The following is a 24821-nucleotide window of genomic DNA, read 5'->3' on the forward strand; positions in this document are numbered from 1 at the left end:
ATGTTCCTATATATATCTGTAAATATCTATACCTACATATAACCATAGTAACATAGTAGATGAGGTTAAAAAAAAGACCGAAGTACATCATGTTCAACCTATACAAATCTAAAATACTTACAAAAAGTTTCAGTTACGCTTAAATAATCCCACTAAAATGTGACACATTTAATACTAGCAATCATATCCATGAATTCTGTTTCTAGACAGAAATTTATCCAATCAATTTTTAAATGTATCTAGGGTATTGGCATTCACTACCTCCTTTGGTAATGAGTTCCACAATTTTATTGCTCTTACAGTGAAAAAACATTTCCATTGCAGGAGATTAAATCTTCTTTCCTCCAACCGTAATTTGTGACCTCTTGTCACAAACAATTTTCTTGGAATAAACAGAGCTTCTGCCCTCTCTGTATATGGGACTTGAATATATTTATGTAAAGTAATCATGTCACCTCTCAAGCGCCTTTTTTTTTAAAGAAAACAGACCCAGTTAGGCTAGCCTCTCCTCATAGTTTAAATTCTCCATTCCCCTTATTAGCTTTGTATATATAGATATAGATATATATTTACCAAAGAAATCATCAGATACATGTAGAAATGTTTATTTATGAATAAATAGAACATGTTCTTCTATGTAAAGGACATTGGAATGTAAAATATTCATTTCTTCATGTCGGGTTAGCACTCTTGAGAATATGTGATCGGGTTTGTGCGCAAATAGGGTGTTTTTTCCACATTTTTTGCTCCACTTACTTCTGTGGGGGAATACGTGAACGTGCACACGATATTCTAACTTCGGCTTTTTGTACTAGCAATATAAAAAATATAGCATAAAAAGATGTCCTATAAAGAAAGTATCCAAGTTTAAACAAGCATATATAACCTTTCTGTTTTTTTGTTTATTTTGCATGTTTATGATGCTTTTAGATAGTATCCTGGTTTATTATTACTGTATATTTGTATAGCGCCATAAAGTTCTGCAGTGCTGGGTACAGAGTTAGAGGTATACAATGAAAAGAATTTGTGATATGATACAAAAACATACCAGTACAGGAAGAATAGGGCCCTGCTCCTAAGAGCTTACAGTCTACACTTTGAGGGTATAGAGACATAAGGTTTGGGGTAGCTTGTCATGTGGATTGTAGTTGCAGCTATGAGGCCTACTTATCAAGCCGTCAACTATGCTGCATTTGACGGCACCGATATGCTTTTCTTAAGCTACATAATAGTGGGGATCGATCACAATCTATTGGTTATTGACTCCCAAACAAATATTTTTTCATGTCGTGCAAATCTGGAGCAGAGTTTCTCAAATGATCACAATGCAATTTTGTATTTTTTGTTAAAAACCCACTGTTGCAAGCATGTTTACAACAGAAAAGATCAGAAAAGGACTTTTTGAGTGTTAACTGCCTGTTTTTGAAATAGAAAGTAGGAGGTCTCCAAAAATTGACAAATACAATAGCCCATTCACACCTCTTAAGGTTACATGAAAGCTCTATCTGTAATGCTTGTGGGTTATCTCTCTATCAGACCAAACTTGGCTAGTAGTCTTCTTATCCAAGCGTCAAGTGGAATGATAGGAAATATCCCAGAGTAGAGTAAGTTAGTAAAATGAGGTAAGCAGTACTCACAGTAGACAGGGTAGTCCTTCAGGGCAATAAGAAGAAGACAGAGAATGGTCAAGACAGGCTGAGTCCGGCAACAGGAAGGCAATCCAGCAGTAAAGCAGCTCAGGGGTGAACCAATAGAAAGAGCAGGAACAGGCTGGTATAAGCAACAAAGGAAATCCAGCAGAGTAACAGTTCAGGGGTAAACCAACAGGGCCAGACTGGGAATGAAAAGCAGCCCTGGAAAAATATGAAGACCAGCCCTATTTTCTGTTGAGTCAGTAGAATGCACAGGCCCCATTTGTCTCAAGGGGGATTACTGGGATACTCCTTTCCCAATATTTTTTTCTGAATTAAATTATATTACTTTGCATTAAATAAAAATTCCAGATTGATATTATATATGCACCCTAAAACCCAATTGCATCCATTAATCACCCCTTTAAATTCTAGCTTTCCAGCCCCAGCTGCTGCAGCCCACCGGGAAATCTCCTGGTATCCTAGTAGGCCAATCCGGCCCTGTAAACCAATCGAATAGTCAGACAGGCAGAGTTCGGCAACAATATGACAATCCAGTAGTTCAGGGGTTAAGCAAGCAGAGTGATCAGACAGGCAGTGTTTAGTAACAGTATAGCAATTCAGCAATTCAGGGGTTAAGCAAGCAAAGTGGCCAGACAGGCAGAGTTCAATATCAGTATGGCAATCCAGCAGTTCAGGGATTAAGCAAGCAGAGTGGTCAGACAGGCAGAGTTCAGTAACAGTATAGCAATCCAGCAATTCAGTAACACAGCACACAGGAGCACAAGAAGCAACACCTATACTTGGGCAGTGAAGATAGTAAGTGAGAAACTTGCAGGATTCGCGCCACAGGAGATCCAGACCGGCTTCAGAGGGGAAGAGACGTGCAGTGATTATGTCATCGCTGCACGCTCACAGGAACCGCCGCATCCCTGGCAACAACCAGAGCAACAGCCAGAGCAGCAACCGCCGCGTCCCTGGCAACAGCCAGAGCGGCGCAAGGGAGCGACATGACACTATTCATAGAACCCTTTGTTCACTCAGCAAGGAAAATACTAATTTAAGTGTGTGAAATGCACCTATGGTCATCACAATGCATCATCTCTGCCGTACGTATCTTGACAAGATGGACATACTTCTATTGTCACTTCAGGATCTCAACATCTATGTTGTTATTGTCACTAACAGTACCGTATATTAAAATTACAGGAAAGCACATAATCACAACTTAATTATTGCAAATAATTTCTATCCACACCACTGCTAACCCATATAAATGCAAATATTAGGCTATCTGGATAGGTAGACAGTGCACTGTTTTTCTATCGCTATACAGGTCTATAATGGAGTGGACCTTCTTAGGAAAGGTTCAGCCAAATAATAATTAACTGTTCGCATTTTTTAAGGAATACATTACAGGTCCAAAGCTACCAACAAGTAAATAAAAAGTATGTTTATATGATATTTAAATAATTTAGATGTACATTTGTAAATGCCTTTCAATATACTAATACTAGATTTTTAAGCAGGATTCTGTGTGAAACCATTAAATAATGAAGCAACTCCTTCTTTAAACTTTAAATAAAGCAAGGGGTAGCAGCACCACCTTATAATAAAATTAGTTTATTCAGCCAAAACACATAGTTTACATCATTCTACTTCATATTAAATAACTACACAAATACCCTCCGACTAAAAATCCTTAACAATTTCACTGACCAAATTCTCTAGTTTATACAAATAAATTCAACTATCTACACAGCTACTCCCCCAGTGGTCATATATAGAAAAAAACAAGTCAAAAAAATTCAAAGAAATATTTATAAACTATTACTGAAAAAGTGACCAATCAAGTTACCTATTCATGCCCTCAGGTATAAATGTATTGAATCTATAGATGCAGGCAGCCTCTCTCTTTTTTAAAAGGAGTTCCCATTACCCAACCCATTTGAAACATTTAAACTGTTCAAGAACTTGAAATCTCAACTAGCAAAGCTTATGTCCTCCTGAGATGAAGTGATGTGCTACTGGGGCATCTAGTTGTCTATTCCTGATATTGCTTTTGTTTTGGTTAATTCTTTCACTTATCCTATTTTTGGTCTCTCCTATATAAATCTTACCACACAGGCACTTCATTTAATATACCACAAATTCTGTATTACAATTATAATGACCCAGGATTTCATATTTTTTCCCAGTGGATGGATGCTAAAATTCAAAGCCTCATATAATGTTATTGTAATTTTAACAATTAAGGCAAGGGAAGCAACCATAATTCTTCTCTCCTATATGCACCTTTGGTTTAAAACATTTTTAGGCCAACATCCGCCCTCACCAGTCTGTCTTTTAAATGTCCACTTCTTTTATACAAAGGATAAAGCTTAAACTCTGGCACATCTGGATTACAAATTAGCAATATTCCCCAATGTCTGTGTATAATTTTGTGGACTTGTTTACTTAAATTTTAGTATCAACTCACAAAAGTCACTCTGGGTTCATCAAAACCTCGTTTTTTTATTCTGTAATAACGATTGTCTAGACATTTGTAAAACTTCCTCAATTCCCCTCTCCACCAAATCTTTGGTGTATCCTTTTTCAATGAAGCATCCCCCCATTTCTTTAAACCTACAGTGTGCTATATGTGTATCTAAGACAATTCTCTGCACTCCCATTAGTTGGCTTGTATGTAAGGATCTCAAAATAGATGGAGGATGTGCACTAGAATAATGCAGTAAATTGTTACAATCTGTTTCTTTAAAGAAGAGATATATTGTTAAACCCTCTCCATTCTTATACACAGTGGTATCCAAAAAAATTATTATTTTTTCTGCACTATAATTTAATTTCAATTATATAAGCACTTTTTAAATCCATAACAAACTTCTCTAGGGTTCCAATGTCATCCAATCAAATACCAAATACATCATCGATGTATCGCCAGATGGAGCCACATCAAATGGAGTGCACATTGTATACAAAAATTCTTCAAAGATATTCATGAAGATATTCACATAGGTTGGGGCAACATTGGAACCCATAGCTTAAGGTTGAAGAAAATAATCATCCCGGAAAAGAAAGTAATTGCATTGCAGTACAATACTTAACAATTGCATAATAAACTCTTTTTGAGCCAATAAAAAGTGGCTACTTGTTGTTAAGATTTTTTCTACAGCCCCCATACCTAATACACGAGTAATCGAGGTTTATAGACTACATTCAAAGTGTAGAGATAACTTTTACCATTCTCTAGCTGTAACTCATGTAATTATTTAATGTGATCTAGAATAATGTAAACTATGGCATGACTAATAGTTCATACCAAAAACATTGCTAGGTTTTGTAGGTGTTTTGGATAAATAAACTACTTTTATTATAAGCTGGTTTTGCAACTCTTTTCTTTATTTGGATTTTTGAAGGAGTTTTTGATGCAGGACTCCAGTAGCTTGCACACCAACTAAAAAAATACTCAAGTGCTGGGATATATGTACTTCCTTAAACTTTGTTGTTTTTCAACAACCCCATATACAATGTATCGGCAAACCAGAGCATTAAGAATATTTCAATTCAATACACTAATTCTTATTGCTAGCTTAGAGGGCTTAAATATTTTTTTAAAGCAAAATGCAACTCAAATAAATAAGCTGAAAAATGTGGTCTAAATGTTGGTAAATCATCACTGGAGCATATCTCCCTCATCTTGCTCCAGGATAAGTCTAAATAATTTGCCTGATTCATTTTCATTTGGTACTTATCTGTGCTAAGATATTTTTTTAAGAATTAATGTGTATAAAGCAAAGGAGAATATCAGACCAAAAGGGTTAGAGGCGAGTTTAAATCGTAGATAAGGTATCTGACTTGTCATATAATGTCTTGCCTATAGTCTTAGAAATGTAATTCGTATTATTTTCTTTCCCTGTTCTTCCCACTGCACAAAGGAAACATATTTGAATCTTTCTTGAAAATAGTTATTCATGGCAAGAGACAGAAGAATAGAATAAGGAAAACGCTTCACGAAGAGTGGTGTTAAATCTTCAAAATGAGAGTGTTAACAAGGGAAGAGTGGAATTGGTGAAGTCATTTTCAACAAATTCTACATATGTTTATTTATATTATGCTTTCTTAATTTACCATTCTTCTTGTCATCAGTAGATTAGTAGATTAAAGAGCATGCAAAATTGATCTGCTTTTCAAATATATAACCGTTTATTCATTTAAGAATTGGGGGTGAAAACAACCATTGTGGATTCTAAGGGGCCGATTCTATAAAATTCACCAGTCTAGACATGGGCTATCCCTGTTAATGGCAAAATGTCTCCCATATAAATAATGAGAGCTCTTTGTTATGTAGAAGTTTGCAATGGGGGATGAAGTAAAATGTTATATTCCGCCTAATACAAATCAAATTACGCTGTTTTCAGTACACTGTCCCTTAAAATCTATGTTATTTTTGTATGCATAGGTTTTCCTTTCAGAGTATATAGTTTCTTGAGTATTTTGATAAAAGCTTGCCACCTTTTAAGTATGTGAGAAAAAACAGTGAGCTCTGTATGGCATAAAATGTTTAGAGAATTACCAGAGGAGTTGATCACTATAAAACCTACGACGCTAATTGACCAAGTATGGAGGGATGCTAATGAGATCACGGATTCTGAGGAAGGGGAGCAATAAAGACCTAAGTTCGTTCCTGTGGACCGGAGACAACATTTTTTCACTAGTGACCGGAGCTGCAGAGGCAGAGGAGGGACTTTGAAAAGCTGTCAAGCTACAGTTGTGTGGACAAGGTTCGAGGTGAGGTTTTCACCTCTGTGTGTATATCCACAGACTCTTAGTGACTTATTTGGCAACATGCATTCTTGTTTATGTTTTGCATAAGGCTCCTGAAGTAGGGGATTTTTGTGTTTGAAGAGCATTCTTATATAACCTCACCAGCCCAGAGAGCTTTTTAGAATTCGGCTTTTAGTCCCCAGGATAATCCCTAGAAATATCAATCCTCAACAACTGCTTGTCACACTATATTGATTTTATATAAACAAGGGATTTTACAATACTCAAGGAGATCAAACCTTCGATAAATTAATATTTCACCCTGCCATTCCTCAAAGCCTCAACGTCTACCAACAACCTCTCAGTAGCGGACTTACTCAACAGAGGGCCCTTTATATAGGGGCCCCCAATAGTAACTCAGTGGAAAGCAAAAGTATTAATATACATTCTGCTCTTTATAATGATTTTTAGGATAGATGAACAGATGATAGATAGATAGATAGATAGATAGATAGATAGATAGATAGATAATAGGATAGACCTACAACCTTCACTAATTAAAGGCTCCCCTGAATTAGGTGTGTACAGAAATCTTACAATCGTATGTATAGACTGGCTGTTATGGGCCCCCTCCAGCTCTTGGGCCCTGGTGCAACTGCACTTGCTGCACCAATAGTAGTTCCGCCCTTGCAACCTCTATTCTTCCCTGTACCAGAGGAACACATCTTAACATTCCTACATTCCTCTTTTCTTAACCTGTCCCATTGACTCTATTCCAACACCACTTCTTCCCTAGCTCACATTTTCAACCTGTCTATCAGCATTGGAATATTTCCTGATCCCTTTAAGCATGCACTGTTCTTAAAAAAAACCTCTCTCAATCTAACCACTCCCTCTAAATATCTCCTTACATCCTTTTAAACCTAAACATTATTCATTTGTTTTACTGAGACAGTTATGTGTCATCGTGTACCCCTTTTCATGTACCAAGTGCTACTGAATTTTACAGTACTGTACAAATAAAGGATAAAAATAACAAGGAGTATATTCCTGATCTCTTTCACAGTCAGTACACCTGTTACGTTAGAGTAAAGCCCATGCCATTCTGGGAAAATATGAAATATAAAATTTAAATGAAGGTAAATTGAAAGCCTTTAACCCCTAAGAATTTTTTAAGAGAAACTTAAGACATATAAAGCAAAATTTAAAGCAGGATATTGGAGGTGCTTTTATCAGCCAATTAACAACTGATTCCTGTGCATTACCTGTGTGTTCATTTTCATGTCAGTTTAATATCTTAACTTACAAATATTTAACATCTTTAATTGCTGCCCTCTTGTATGAACAATAGAACATTTTAACTGTAATGTCCTATTCAGCTAAACAGATCCCAGAGGCTTACTTCTTTTTCAACACCTACGACTTTCAAAGGGAGTATTATAAAAGGTAACACATGAATGGGTTACAGTCGTTTAGGGAAAACTGTTTAAATTAATTTGACCAATAATATTTAATTTAAACTTCTCCCCATGAGCCATCTATGTTTAAATCTTTTAAAAGAAGGACTGATAATTAAGATCCTAAATGCAGTCAGCTTTGGGAGAACGTTTAATTCTCAAACATTTAATGAAAATTGTGGCCCATTTAAATGGTCTCTGGATGCTACTAGGTAATAAAGGATTGCTAGATAAAGAAACATCACAGATTGCTCCAGTTTGACTTTGCATTTCAAAATCTTGCTGATGTGAAGTAATATGTTACATCACTATTCTTATACAAAACATATAAAATGACACAGTCAGAAAACGCTATTAATTTATAAACCAATTGGCTTATCCTTAAAAAAAATTGCATCTTACATAAAAGGAACCTTATAAAGGTGGCTAAATCAATATCGCATCAAAATAGGGATTATAACAATTGTGTTTTATTTTCTGTATGATATACATTTTCAACTCACATATATCAAAAAACATAAAATTTCTGATAGAGGTTTACCTAGATACAATTTTCATTCCATGGTTTCTCAATGTATTTTATGTAACAATTTAATAAAAACTATGGTTGTTTTATATATATATATATATATATATATATATATATATATATATACTTAACACAATCCAGTTTAACCCACCAAACGTCAGCAGCCTGGGTGCAAAAATGAGGCAATATACAGGAACAAACGTTTGCAATCACAGGTCTTTTTCAAAATTTTAATGTGGAACGTTTTTGGGGTTTAATACCGGATGATGAAGGGGTATTAATCCCCGAAAACGTTCCACATTAAAATTTTGAAAAAGACCTGTGAGTGCAAACGTTTGTTCCTATATATATATATATATATATATCAAAGTCTCAGTCGTCTAGGGGAGGGAAGGAGGGGGGAGGGAGAGAGACAGAAAAGGGCAGGGGATGGGAGAGGGGAATTATAGTTGTCCCCATACATTCCATACAGAGAGGGCATGAGGGCAGAAGCCTGCAGTTATCTAGTTATGTATTAGGGAGTGTGTCTTGTATCCTAGCCAATGGTTGCCACAGTGTGTCGAACCAATCTTTCCAATCACTCCAGGCCAATTCAAAGAGGTCTGATTTATTTAGTGAATGATAAATATATTTTTCCATAGTGTAAATATAGGCCATGGTGCTTGTGATCTCCGTACACTTTGGGGGGAGCACTTTTTTCCAGGACCTGGCAATATTGGTTTTGATGAAGGACAATAGATAAATACATAACAGACTGTGTTGCTTTGGAAGGTATGTCAATTTAAATGGAGAAGAGCAGTGGCTGGGTCTCTAGTTATTCTAATCTCGAGAGCTGAAGCACAGGTTCCATAGGGGTTAAATTTGTGGGCACTCCCACCATATATGTGTCATATCTCCAGGAAGGCCCCAGCCCCTTCAACATAAGGGGGAAGTCCCTGGAAACATTTTCGACAATCGTGTGGGAACTAGGTACCAGTGAGATACAACCTTGTAATATGTTTCAAACATTGTTATACAATGTAGAGTTTTCTTAGTCAGAATGCGTATGTGAAGGAGGGTCTCCCACCTAAATAGGTGTGGCGCTAGGCCAGGTGGAATGGTTCCATCAATTAGGTTGTAATGTAGTGATAGTGGTCTAATTAGCTTGTGGTCCCTGTGCCAGACAGACTCCCATGGAGTAAGTGGGCGGGAGAGATTGGGACGAAATCCCTAACTAGTGAGGAAGCTTTTAATTATAACAAGCTCAAAGCAGAGGAATGCGGGACAAGCAGTATGTGGGTCTAACTGGTCCAATTCAATAAAACCATCATGGTGGACCGTGGACCAAAAATCGGAAACTCGCTTGACACCCAAACGAGCCCAGGTGTTTGGATGGGTTTCTGGAAGGCCCGTAAGAAGGCCTGCAACAGAAGTAATCGGGGAAGGATGGGATGCTATCAGATTGCGGTGACGAATCTTGTCCCAAACAGAAAGGCATTCTAAGATTACTAGATTAACAATGCCCAGAATTCTGCGACTATGAGAGGGGGTCCAGATCAGGTCTCTAAGTAAAATGTTAGAGGGTAGAGAAGCTTGTTCAATATCTCTCCATCTGTCCCGGGTCTGTAGTACTCCCCATTAGGATATATGAGTGAGCATTGCCCCTTCATAATACTTAATAATGGAGGGGGAGGCCAGTCCTCCTAACTGAATAGGGAACTGGAGAGTTTTATGTGAAATCCTGGGGGTCTTTCCCTGCCAAATGAATTTTGTGAATTTGCTTTGAAATTGTAATAAAAGGTGCATGGGAACTCTAAGAGGGAGGCACTGAAACAAGTGCGTAAGTTTCGGCAAGAAGGACATTTTAAGAAAGGTTATACGGCCCAGCCAAGAAATAGACTTACAGTCCCAATTTGAGTTGCCACAGCTCAGCTAAAAGTGGAAGGTAATTATCCTTGATCATTTGCGTTACACTGTTAGATATCCTGACTCCAAGGTGGGTGACCCGACCACTTAAAATTGAATCTATCCTTTAGGTTTAGGATGTAATCTTGTTGGTAACCCTACCAATAAACTTCGGTTTTATATATGTTAAGCTTATAGAAAGAGAGGTCCCCAAAAGTTTTCAGGATATCCAAGAGCACAGGTATGGAACAGGCCGGGTTCGCAGAGAATATAGTAATATCATCAGTGAACAACGCAATTTTGTGTTTCGTACCAGAAAGAATGATCCCTTTCATTCTCTTGTCTGAACATATCCATTCTGCCAAGGGTTCCACCACCAGTGCAAACAGCAGTGGAGATAAAGGGCATCCCTGCCTGGTGCCGTTTAGTGTTTGGAATGGGGTGGTATGGAACCCCAGTCCTTTAACCCTAGCTGTCGGTGTGGAGTAAAGTGCTTGGATGGCATGACAGGTGTTGGAGGGAAACCTGAAAGCCTTAAGAGTCTCCCAAAGATAGGCCCATCTGACATGTCAAAGGCCTTCTGGGCATCTAAGGAGAGAACCGAGAAGGGCTTGTTCATTCTAGTTGATTCACAAGAGATATTAATGAGGCATCTAGTTTTGTCCAGACCTTCACGGTTATAAACAAAACCAACTTGATCTGGGTTAATTAAACTTAGTAAGAGTTTACAGATACGGTTGGCCAGGAGTTTTGAGTAGATTTTGACGTCCGTGTTGATCAGTGAAATTGGCCTGTAATTGGAGCACAGGGAAGGGTCCTTATTTGGTTTAGGGATCGTGACAATGGAAGCTTCCAAGAATTCTTTCCTAAAGCTCCCTTCTTTTCTAGCTAGGCCATAGAACCTGAGGAGCAAGGGGGAAAATTCCTGAAAATAGGTCTTATAGAATTGGACAGGGAATCCGTCTGGCCCAGGGGCCTTAAAGGGCTTTAAATTCCTGATTGTTTGTTTGAGCTCCATTAAAGTAAAGGGGGTGATAAGAGAATCCTGCTGTTCGGGTGTAAGTGTCGGGAGGTTCAAAGAGTCAAGGAATTGTTTAACTACATGTGTCGGGGCAGGTCTGGTATTTCCCTCCTCCTCAATATTATATAATTTAGAATAATACTCTGCAAAACAGTCATCTATTAAAGAGGGTAACCTGATCTTTTTGTTGTTGTGTTGAAGTTGATGGATGCGAGACACACTATGTCGATGCCGCAGTTTGTTAGCCAGCATAGTGTCGGCCTTGTTTCCTTTGTGATAAAATAATTGTTTAAGCTTTGCAAGATTATGTTGGGTGCAGCACAGTTCAAATTGATTTATGTGTGCACAAATAGTGGAAATCTATGCAGATGTTTTGTCTGTTATACTAGTACGGTTGTCAGTCTCTAGGGTTCTAAGTCGGTTGTGCGCCAGGGCGAGAGTTAGTCCAGCAAGCTTTTTCAAACGGGCCTCTGACAACTGCTTTAATAGTGCCTCAGAGAATATCGTCCGTGGTCTGAGCATTATCGTTTAATCTAATGAAGTCAGTTATGTCATGCCTCAGTTCCTCTCTGAAGGGAATATCGGAAAGGATATGGCGTGGTAAACAACATGTGGGTTTAATTGGAAGGCCGTGTGAGTTTTAAATCTGCCACCACTAAGTTGTGGTCCGACCAAGAACAGAGGGAGATGTTAGAGCTGGAAACAGAGTCTAGAGTCTCCGCCAAGCAGAATATATGATCTAACCTGGAGTAGGTTTTATGGGTGTGAGAGTAGGGAGTGTAGTCCCTATCTCTCGTATGTAGGGATCTCCAAATATCGAAGTATCCATATTGTGACATAATGGTTCTAAAGTGTGTGGATAGGAGGTTAGCCTGAGGGCTTTTCTTGCACAGGGTCATGGTTTTGTGAACCATTTTAGTATCCCAAGTCATGTGTAAATCTCCAGCTATAAGGACTCTACCCTGTCTGTATCGATCTACTAACTGCAGGATTTTTCGAAGGCATGTAGGCTGGCGGGAGTTGGGTAAGTATACAGAGACTAAGGTGTGTAGAACATGATCAAGCTTGCAAACCAGGATAGTATATCTGGTATGGGGGTCCTTGATTACCTGCAGCTGCTCAAAAGCCACCCTATTGTGTATCAGTATGGCCGTTCCTCTAGCTTTCTTAATAAATGGGGAGTCTTCAATGGTTGTGTAAGTATGGGAGTGGAATCTGTTTGGGACATTTGACTGCCAGTGGGTCTCTTGAAGGAACACCAAGTCTGGGTTATGGAACCTAAGAGTGCGGGCCAATAGGCTTCGCTTGAAAGGGGATTTGAGGCCCTTAGTGTTGTGGGTAAGGATTCTAAACTTGTTAGGTGTTGTACTATGGCTTGAGCTTATAGGTCGGGGGGAGGGGGGAGTTTGGGCCAAAGCCATATTGACCTATTTACTCTGGGAAATGCAAGGTAACAGGAGAAGGGGGAGGTAAGAAGGGAAGCAGGGGGGGGAGGAAGACATCAAGTTCTCAGATAGAAGCAAAGTATTGAGAATTTGAGGTGGAAATAGTCCACCTGGGTGAAACCCTGGTGTGGGCTACCCTATACTTGGGGGGGGGGGAGAACAGAACAGAGTATGTAGGAGCCGGGAGTCTCCGGCCCCACTCCTCAAAAAATGAGGTAACATTATAAGAGAGAGTCGTGGGGTAAGTCAACCAGAGGAGAAACTCAGCAATAATCAAAAATAAACATAAATAATAACAACGTTTACCCTCCATCGAGAGAGTCATTTTAATTTAACTTGTGAAACATCAACCCTGCTCTGCAACTTATCAAACATAATTACAAACAGTGTAAGGATAAACCCATGTTATTTGAACGAGATTTGGGAGCATCTTCTTAGCAGTAACACTCTGAGAGTCTAGAACTAAGGATTAAGATTCAAGAGCCAGCCGGACTAACAATGAGTTTGGAACTCGATGGAGGGGAACAATGGAAGTCCCTATTAGCACCTAAGGCTCAAGGAGGTAGTGCATGAGGGTGAAGAGGATCCTGTGTTTGATGAGTTTTCAGCCTCTTCAGGCTTTGATCTTTGACAGACCATTCAGGAGCGGTTAGCCTCAATTTTGACTGAGCAGGAGGAGGGCCGCGTAAGTCCTCTGCCATGAGTCCCCACTGTGTGAGGAGAGTAGTCCCTTGGGATAAGGTGGACGCTGTGTGTGTCTGGTTATCTTTACTGATGATCAATTTGGTTGGATACCCCCACCTGTACTTGATACCTGCCTTTCGAAGAGCCAGTGTGATCGACTGGAAATAACGTCTGTGCTGGAGGGTGTGTGCAGACAGATCTGGTAGAAGCTGAACATCTTTGAATCTATCTGACAACTGTGGTTTTCGAAAAGCAGCTTGCATAAGCTTGTCTTTATACAGAAAGCTGTGGAAACAGACAACCACATCCCTCGGTTTTTCCTGCGAGACTGATCTCGGACATAAGGCCCTATGTGCCCTCTCCATGGTGGAGGTCATACCTTCAATCGGGCCTAACAGTTCATGGAAGAGATCTGTCAAGAATTTTTGTAGATCAGCAGGTTGGACATCTTCGGGTACCCCTCAAAAGTGGATGTTGTTCTTTCAAGTTCGATCCTCAACATCTGCGAGTTTGAACTCAAGTTGGTTTAGTTGTTCAGATAGTGCTTCTGAGTATGCCAGGAGGTTTGTGAGTGATTAGTGATAGAGCTAGTATGGCGAGTGAACATTTTTTTAAGGGTCGTCTCTGTGATGAAGTGCTGTGAGTGGGCATACACTAGGGTGTCAGAATGAGAGCTATCTCCAACTTACTCCGAATCACTAAGACCATCATTATATTCATCTCCTGGCCCTTTAGGCGGCTGGGTAAAGTGATCGAGCACTGTTTTTTTAACAGGGCCCGGATTTTTCCAGTGTCTTCTGGAAGTATGAGGCATTGTCCAACACAACTGATAAGCAAAAGGATCAAGTTGGCTAACAGAAAGGGGTATATCTGGGAGTAAAGTAGGATTATAATTACCCCACTAGTCGACAGAACAGTAACAAATTCACATAATAGCATACATTAATATTCAGAGCAGTGCTGGGCGGCTCCCCCTGACCACTACCCCCTCATCAAGTTTCAAAGTCACACTCCTATAGAGTTAGCTTCTATCAGGAAGTACCTCGAAAAATGGGCAAAAGCCAGGAGAACACCACAGGCTAGAACACAAAAGTAACAATCGGCAATATAACAAGAAGTAAATATTAACCTTTTTGTACTATAGAGAAACTGAGGTTGAGTAGGAAAGGAGGGAGTAGAAGGAAATACTAATCAAAGTCACCTAAATGACTTGTCTCTCTCTTTAGGATGAGTTAGGATACAACCAAGTAGGAGGGGGAAAAGGACAAGGGAGGTGACCCACCTAGACGAGCCAGACGGGAAGGGGGGAGGAGAGAGAAAAAAAAGCTCAGGAATAGTTACAAGAATAACCTCCTGAAGAAGGCACACCCACAGACAATGAGAAGCTTACATAAATCAGCACTTAATTATAAAGGTTACTTTAGGGTCAGCAAAATCAGTCTTAGTGAGTGGGCGGATACTGTGGAAACCAGACTCACATATCGAATACCAGGTCTTCAGATCACTAATCAGCATGTCAAAGGTAGCCACTCAGCAAGATCTAGGAGGCCCTCTCTTGCCTCAGGGAATTAGGGATACGACCCAAAGGAAGGGGAAAGGCAAGAGGAAGTGACCAGCTCAGACAAGCTGAGCCGGAAAGGGGGAAGCTTAAGGGGGCCCCCCAGTTGACAAAATTCACAAAATATCCTTTCAGTGAAACTGTGAAGCAGACAAATGAGCAGGTTTAAATAAAACAGTAAAGGCCAGAAAATGAATACTCCACTTTGGGCAAGGGCCCCAAAGACAATGAAACTGACGCAGCAGTTAGTGCAAAAAGTCCATGGCAAATAATTTTAGCTGATGCAGGTGTAAATGAGTAAAGTGAGTGCTACCTTAAGGATTCATGTAAGTTTAGAGACAATATGAGCTTGGAATGAGTCTATGTTCCCTTATCTCCACTACAGGCAGGGAGTAAGGGTGGTGATATGCTGGGACCTCACTTAGGCCTCTTCTGTTTCACTTCCCTCCTTTCAGGCCCCCAAACTCCCCTCGGTCCCCCTGCACCTATCTTCTCAAAATTCCCTTTTATCCCACAGCCTCTGAGGAATGTGATCGCCTAGTGTTATTTATTGTGCTCGTAGTGCCCACTGTATTCTGTGGTTTGATTCTCCTACAAACTGTCTTATGCTTCCTAGGGTCTATAAAACAAGTGGGTTGTCCTTTTGTGTCTCAGGCAGTTTAAGCCCGATATTGTGACATATCCCGTGTGTTATTGGAGGGATAAGTGTCGGATTGAGGAATTCTCCTTAAGCTCAGAAGTACTTTGTTAAGCTACCGGTGTCCCAGGCTGTGCAGGCCATAATGTCACGTAGGAGAGTGAAATTGTGTGCAGTGGCAACCAGCTAGATCAGGCCCAATGGGAAGGCAGAGTGGTCATATGTGGTGTGGAACCCTCTTACCAGTTGTCTGCAGTGTATCGGCACTACTGTTAGTTCTGTCTCTAACACCTACATGAGTTTCTTTCAGGACATGTAGGCCTCTGATGTAGCCAGCGGCATGTATGCCGGGTCCCGCAGCCGCAGGGTGCAGGTGGACCAAGGATCAGGAAGACTGAGGTGCAGATCAGATGATTAGGAGTCTTACCAGACCTCCATGTCCTCACAGGGCTGTATAGGTGATTTCCTTGGCACCTCAGGAACTGAACTGCATCGTGGAGTAGGGGAGAGGCCGCAGAGAAAATGGAGGACTTTCTAGCCAGTCTTCTGATGCTGGATTGCTCTGTGTCCAGCAGAGTTGGACAGACTCGAGATGCAGGTGGGTTCTGTATTTTACCCTTCTCTGTCGATCCAGACAGAAGTGTGAGGCAACTTGCTCCGATGGAGCCTCTAAAATAGGGCACCTCCTTGGTCGAGACGGGCTTAACACTGGCCTGGATTCCCGGGTCCGGTATGTAGGAGGTAGATCTTTCACCTCACTAATGTCCTTGAATGCCTTTATCTTCTGCTCCGGAGTGGATCCCCAACCCTCTGGAGCTCAGGGAGGCCACCCCCGCACAACAGCATCAAGACCGGCCTATGCTGAGCGTGTATAGGCACTTTAAAGGTCCAGGCTCCGCAAATATCAGTTAGGGCCTCTTACTCTGAAGTTGTCAGGTATGTTATCACTTAAATGGCCCCAGGAAGGTGTTAAAAAGTCACTTTTATGTACTCTATAGTTGTGAGCTCCCTCGCAACACGTCTGCTCTCTTTGACGGTTAACTTCGCCCTCTGAGCATGCTCATTTTATTGCTGAATACATTCTGTGTATTGAAAATCTGAGGTCTGACATGAGATGCATTTTCCTGATTACACAACATTTGAGAACAAAGGAATTGTTTTCAAAGATTCCCTATCAGATCACCAACATATTATCATAGCTGCTCAATATATCTATAGGGTTCAAAAGAGAACATTTGTCTCATTAGTTCAGCACAAGCCCCTGGGGTATTGGAGACAAAATTTTCTACATAAGTCAGATATGCAAACGAAATTCTGAAGATATAGTTATTAGCACAGGCCTATTAATTGCCCCTGAACCTCAGATGCACATCGAGCTAGCTAAGCAGAAACACATGTTGCATTGTAACTTTGAAATTCATTTTAAAGTACAACTTATGTTTAAATTTCAAGTTAAAGTAGGCCTCAGTATTGTATAAAAAAATATATAATTGTGGATCTGAAATGAAATGCCTGACAATAATATTATATTATATATATATATATATATATATATATATATATATATATATATATATATATATTAGAAAAGTATTTGCTGAATTTAATAAGTAGCTATGTAATTAAAAATGTTTAACCAGTTTATTTCAGAATAAATACATTTTTCTTTGTTTTCCAGAAATCTAATGAACATTACAGGGGATAACTGATGTGAAGATGAGATTTCTAAATAAGATGATATAAGTTGTGACTAGGAAATGAAATATGTACCAGTATATCAAATGAGCCGATATACAGAATAAGTCAGATAGACATATATGTGAAATATGATGTGACCGCACCACCCAATTTTTAGATAATATGCTCAGGCACGGGATAAAGTCCGGTCCCAGACTATATAATAATGAGAAAATCAAGAATCCCAGCCAATGAGTCTTAGAATAAAGAAATTTTTATTCTTCAACAAAGGATATGTTCCAGTGTGATCTTTCACACTATGCAATTATAACAAACATAGGGGAAACGTCTGATGTAAGTTCATTCAGATCCACACATACCCCATCCACCAAACACATTCGTATCCAACACTCAGCACAAAATGTAAAAAGTAAAAAACAAAAAATAATAGTAATACAAAAAGTGAAAACTTCACTATCACTCCCAGGGCGTCCCCAGGGAGTGTGAACAGACACCACCCAACTAGGACTCTATTAATATTGGAACCATCAAAGAGTGTCCGCTAGATCCGTAACTCTATAACATTATATAGAACAAGAATGTCTCGTTATGTTGCGGGTACTCCAGCTGTAACAGTGTGTGGTCACTTGAAATCATAAGCAAATAACTTGTTGGCAATATATTAGAACAGTCACAGGAAACACAACATGTTACAGCATTTGTAATCCATAGTAGGTAATTCCTACAGAGACCTCAATGACATATCTTGTAGCTGTGTCAATGTTACGGTTCAAATGTCCCTCCAACCTGCCCTGCTTCTGGCCACATAACGTGTAGTGGGGAGCTGTAAATGTAATTTCGGCCCAAACACACACTCTCTCAAAACTTCACTCACGGTATCCTATACTACACCATATGTGTGGTTCCTTACTGAAAAGAGGATGCAATATGGCCCAAATTAGCTTCTACAAAAGCTGCGAGTATCTCATACCCTCATGGAAGCTTGTAGCCTTTGGCTTGTTCGAATCAAAGAAAATACATGGATAACAGTGTTACCTCCTTCAGTGTATGTATACTTTCCAGGTGATACCGTGAGACTCGGTCCTCGCCGTATATCTTCAGTGTGGTTATTAGGACCCTCCAATGCAAAGCTCTAGTCTCACCTCACATATTGAGTAAGCATATATCATAAACAATTTCTGTGGCTCGGACAGCAGGATAGACAGGTCTCAGTGGTGGCGTCTGACCGTTCCGACGTGCGTTTCGGGACTCCGCCCCTTTCTCAAGGAATTTGCAAGTATTGGTGGGGAGGTGCAACTTAAACAGAATCGTATGTATCCCTATTGGGTAATTGCATACACACCTCCACTCTGACATCACGCTATACACATACGAATTTGTTATCATTGCCTAGTTTGAAAACGAATGTATCTCAGACTCACAAATAGTTGCCAGATATAACACAATGGACATTATGATTGTTGAAAAACCAAAATACTGTAAAACCCGCCATTCAGTGCCAAAGCACGATATATTTCAAGACAAAACCTATATATATAACCGAATGTGTACATAAAGGAAACAAACATAAAACGAGTACTAAAACTTAATAACTTCTCATAATACCAATACAAAAACTACCAATGTAAACTCAAGATTAATTCTACGATATCTGTCATGAATCGCAACTAAATAAATGAACTCCCCGCTACTGGTATTCTAAGCATAGACTACCAGTGTAAACTAAACTTTATCTGCTGCCATATGTGGCGACTCAAATAAGGGGATTCCTATACCGGATACCCTCTCTTCATACAAATTCGAAAGTAAACTTATATAAATTTGAAACAGTAATTTAACTGAAATATATCCCCCACACAGGAAGACGTCTCCCAGGGTCTCAAAAGAATTTATTCTTATCTTATTTTATGTTGATTCACGAAATCATATCTTATTTGACAGATGAGTCACACAGAGGTAATTAATCCACATAAAGTATAAAGAAACAGCCAGTAATTTTTTATAAAAAAATTATTATCAGATTTCCGGCTATTTCTATGTGCAGGGAACTGAAAGTCATGTATAGTATCTGATTATCACAAGACCATGTCAGACCTATATAACGTCTTGTAAGGTACTGTGTATGTATATCATAAAGATCGAATATATTAATTATTCAATCTTTAAGTCCAAATGGGACAGTGTTTGAATCCACTTCTTCTTCTCCTTCACTATCCATACCTAGAAGAGGAACACATTCTATTAATACCTACAAGAATGAAAATAGAGAAACTCACCAAATTAGAAAATGAAAGCATTATAGCTCAAATGAAATTTCCCCAGGAAATATCTCTATTCAAGCCTTTGGGGACCATGGTATCTAATTGTCTAATCCACTGTGCTTCTTTTCTAAATAATATTTTTTGTCTGTCCCCTCCTCTACGCAAAGGGGGGACCCCATCAATGACTTGAAACCGCAACTGACTCTTGTTGTGTGCAAATCGAGTAAAATGATGGGCCACAGGTGCGTCTTCGTCATCCTTACCTATAGCTGCTTTGTGTTGACGTATCCTATCACGGACAGTCTGGGTGGTCTCTCCTACATATGCCAGGCCACACGGGCACTTAATGACATATATGACATTTTTAGAATTACAGGAGAACCTTCCATTGATTGGAATCCTTTTACCCGAAAGTGGATGGGTAATATGATCCCCTTGTAACATAGAATGACAAAGAGCACAATTCATACAAGAAAAGGAGCCTTTCTTAGCAATTTCAATGGGTTTTCTCATGGTACCCCAATCAGCACGTATGAGTTCATCTTTCAAGTTTCTATTTCTCCTAAAGGAAAATAATGGAGTCTCATTGAAAATCTTGCCCACGTGTATATCCTCTCTCAACAGGTGCCAGTGTTGCAGTATTATCCTTTTTAAGACTTTACTGTGTAATCCAAAATGGCTCACAAAGGGCACCGAAATTTTTTTAGATTCACGAGTAGTTTTACTCAGTAGACTAGCCTTATCAATATTCAATACTTTATTCATATTCTCTGTGAGAATTTCCATTGGGTAACCTCTCTCCAAAAATTTTTTGGAAATTTCATCCAATCTCTGTAGGCAAATAACTGTATCATCCACAATCCTTTTAGTCCGCAACAGCTGGCCCAATGGGAGATTCTTAATCAGAGAGGGGGGATGGAAACTTTCATAACGTAAAGTGTTATTCCTATCCGTTTCCTTAGAGAATAAGTCACTTCTGAGTTTGTGGTCTACAATCGATATCATAGTGTCTAAAAAGCTTACTTTGATCTTACTTGCTTCCATGGTAAATTTTAATGATCCATGAGCCGAATTGAGTTTTGACACAAATTGTGTAAGACCATCATCACTGCCAGTCCAAACAAAGAAGATATCATCTATGTAACGATACCAGCCCAATATGGACTTCTTATAATCTTCATCCCTGAAGACCACATCCTCCTCGAACTTGCCTACAAAGAGGTTCGTATAGGTAGGTGCTACATTTGAGCCCATTGCCGTACCTTGTTTTTGGACATAGAATGTGTCTTCAAATAAGAAGAAATTTTCATAAAGAATGATCTTAAAGAGATCCTTAATGAATCTTCTTTCACTGGGGGAATACAGATTGTCCTTTTAAAATAAAATATACTATCGATTCCTAACTCATGAGGAATCGAAGTATATAGGCTAGCTATATCCATCGTTACTAGCTGGCTATTGGAAGGAACTACCAGCGATGATATTTTGCACAAAAAATCAGTTGTATCCTGTAGATACGAGCTTAAATAGCCTAACAGAGGTCTGATAAGTTGATCCAAAAATATTGCAATCGGTTGAAACATTGAATCAGTGCCTGTGACAATTGGTCGACCCGGAGGGTCGAGAAGTTTTTTATGTATCTTGGGTAATATATAGAACACCGGTATAATCGGATGTTCTTTAATCAGGAATTTAGCCTGTTTGTTTGTAATAATGTCAGAGGCTAAGGATTCCTCAACTATCTTACTGATTTTACTTTTTACCCTCAACGTGGGATCAGCCGTCAATTTAGCATAATTCTCTGTATCTTGTAATTGTCGGAGGACCTCCTCCTTATATTTGTTTTTATGCATAATAACAAGGGCCCCACCCTTGTCGGCTGACTTAAGGATCAAATTCTCATTTGTCTGAATGGATTGAAGTGCTAGCTTCTCTTGTCTAGAAATATTAAACTTACCCTTTGCACGAAAAATTTTTCTAAATCTTTCAAAATCCTTTTTAATTAAAGTAATATATGCTTCAACTGAAGCATTAGTATGAGGAGGATTGAAAGTACTTTTAGGTTTAATATTTCGTACATGAAATTGAAATGGACTGGTAGACTCAGCTTTGTTTATTTCCTCTTTATTCACGAAAAAACTCTTTAGTCTAAGATTCCTAAAGAAACGATGGAGGTCACATTCTAATGCAAAGAAATCTGGAGGGGCAGTTGGGACAAAAGATAATCCCTTTTGTAATACCCCTAAAATGTCCTCTCTGATCTCAATCCCTGATATATTCACTACTAAACTCTCTGTTCCCTCCGATTCTGTCGGGTTGAGATCTGATATGTAGTGTCTCCTGTGTTTCCTCCCCCCCTCCTCTTCCTCTTCTTCGATTCCTTGTACCACGTCCTCTTAAGGGAAAAGGGACTGAAGAGTCACTGAAATCACTGTCAGATGAGGACTCACCCGGGAAATTATATAATTGTGCCCCTCTTCTAAACCTTCTAAAAGGTGTAAAGTCTGGATTCCGCCATTTATAGACTTTGTTATTTTGGTAATCAGTAAGATCCCTCTGAAATTTCTTGTATTTCTTACTTTCTAAGCTCTTTTTAAAGGTAGATAGATCACTATCCAATTTGGACTTAAAATTACTAAAGTCTGTTTCAGTCTTTAACTCCTTGATGGACAGTTCCACTTTGTCAATCTCCTGCTGCATTTTAGGTAGCTCCTTCTGTATATACTCAATTGTCAAAATTAAGATATCATAAGAGCATTTATTTAAAATACCCTCAAATTTGTCACAATACTCTGAATTCTCCCTAAACAGTGTGGGATGAAGATTACTTCTGAGACCCCTGGGAATACGCTTCTGTCTGAAGTATTCTGCTAAAGTAACCAAATGTAACTCATACACAATTTTTTGCTTAATCATCTGCTCTAAACTCTGCGGTTCCTTAACATCAGGTTCAGTATTCAGAAAGTCTCTATTACCAACACATAAGATAGACATATATATTTTATTGATTTATACCACTAGTCCCTTATATTCCAAAATAAGATGAGTTTATTAATATCAGGAAATAATTGTATATTAAATATACAATTAAAAGATGTAGTAAACTGTTAGCAATATTGATAATGAGACTGCATTTCTAGTTATCTGCTGCCCCCTAATGGACTATAACTGGTATGATCCCAGTAAGCCTATGAGATGTTCAGCTCAGAGGGCCAATCAATGCTCAGCTCTGTTAAGGGCCTATCAGACAAGTTTCAGTAAGTGTACATCCCATATTCACCAATGATTAGAATAAAATGTGGTGGAGTGTATCACGTGATATAACCTCATGCAAGGAGAAAAAAAGTGTCTTTGCTGCTGAATTTTGACTGAAAAACTGTTGCCTTGGAATCCAATCTCTATAAAGCAAATCTGAGCCTAACTTCCTTATCCATATTGCAAAAATACCTCTAAATTTATGAGGTGAACTGGACTTATTTGGAAAAAAAAATTGAACATTCAATTTGGTGTAACTGGTAACGTATAAAAGGTTGTTTCATACTTTTATATTTAAATCAAAGGTATCTTGTTGCTACAGTTTGTCATAACTGCCTAAGTTCTTTGCCTTATCCTTTGTATAGCTGTGTCTTTTCACACTTACATAACTCCTCCCCAACAAGCAGTTTAAATTTCCCTCCTACTCATACCAAATTGCTTGATTGTTGAATCCAGCTTCTCACCCTCTAACCTCCTTGCAACCTTTGAGACAGACGCTGCTCACCTCTCTACCAAACACAGGACCGGAACCGGCAAGCGGTGACATCACACGCCATCGCACACGCTGCAATTTCCCCAAACTCTGCAGGGGAACTCCACTCTGTCCGGACAGACCTCACCCTTTACTACTACTAGTAAGTCTCAAAAGCGCTTCCTTCATACTCATACCGCAGTAACTTACGATTATTCAGTAATTACTCCTGACATGCCTCAGAATCTTAGTTAGGTTTCCTTCATATTTAAACGCTCTATTCTACCTATATTCTTAATTGTTCACTCTCAATACCTAACTACTGCCTAAATCTCATTAGCTTTATTTGTTGCTTTAAAGTTGTACACTATGTCTGCTGCCAATAAAGATTAGATATGGTCTGTCTAAAACTTTAACTTGCAATTGCATGTTCTTATATGTGGGAACCAGTTTGACAATACTGAGTGGGGCTAAAGGCTCTGAGGTCTCAGCCATTGTCACACCTATCCTTATAATAAAAGTGAACTGTATCTATTGATTCTGAACCTTGCTGCCTTCCCTCACCTACACAGAATCACTGATACTTTCACTACACTCCTAAGCCTGCAGTTGTGGTCCTAAAAATTCCCTCTCTCCTTTACAGGGGTGAGATTATCTTCCACAGGCTGACAATAACAATCAAGCCTATATTATGGACCCAGCAGCCTTATTATCTCATGTAGAGAAATTAACTCAAACTGTAGATAACCTTACAACAGGGTTAAATACACTACAATTAGAAAACTCTGCCCTAAAGCAATACATCAATGAAAAAATTGATACCCTCACTACACGTATTAGTTCTAGTGAACCCCAACCTAATCCCCCACAAACATTTAGTGGTATTCGTTCAGAATTTAGGGAATTCAAAAACTCATGTTCCTTATATTTTCAATTAAAACCTAAAACATACTTCAATGATCATTTGAAGGTTCTCACCACAATCTCCTATCTGCGTGGCGAACCACGTATATGGGCAAATTTGTTTTTTGAAACCAATGACCCATTGCTGTACTCATTTGATCAGTTTTTTAAAGCAATGGGACAGCTTTATGATGATCCCTACAAACAGCTGTCTGCTGAGACAGCAATGAGGTCTCTGAGACAACATAAAAGGCCTGTGGAGGACTACATCGCAGAGTTTAAGAAATGGTCCCCTGATACACAGTGGAATGACCTTTCCTTGCGCAATCAATTCCGCCTAGGCCTCTCAGATACTCTCAAGGATGAGCTAGCCAGACAACCCCTCCCAGAGACTTTAGAACTCCTAATAGATGCTAGCATCACATTAGATAGACGCATCAGAGAGAGACGCTCAGAAAAGTCACACTTAGAAACATCCACTAAACAAACAGTTACTACTCTGCATCCACCTAAGACAACTACAAAAGCCTCTGAAATCCCTATGGAACTCGGGTTCATCAGAGGTCCATTAACTCTACAGGAAAAATTAAGAAGAAAAGCTTTAGATCTCTGTATGTATTGT

Source organism: Bombina bombina, chromosome 3 (genome assembly GCF_027579735.1).
Source record: "Bombina bombina isolate aBomBom1 chromosome 3, aBomBom1.pri, whole genome shotgun sequence".
In the NCBI taxonomy this organism is placed as follows: Eukaryota; Metazoa; Chordata; class Amphibia; order Anura; family Bombinatoridae; genus Bombina; species Bombina bombina.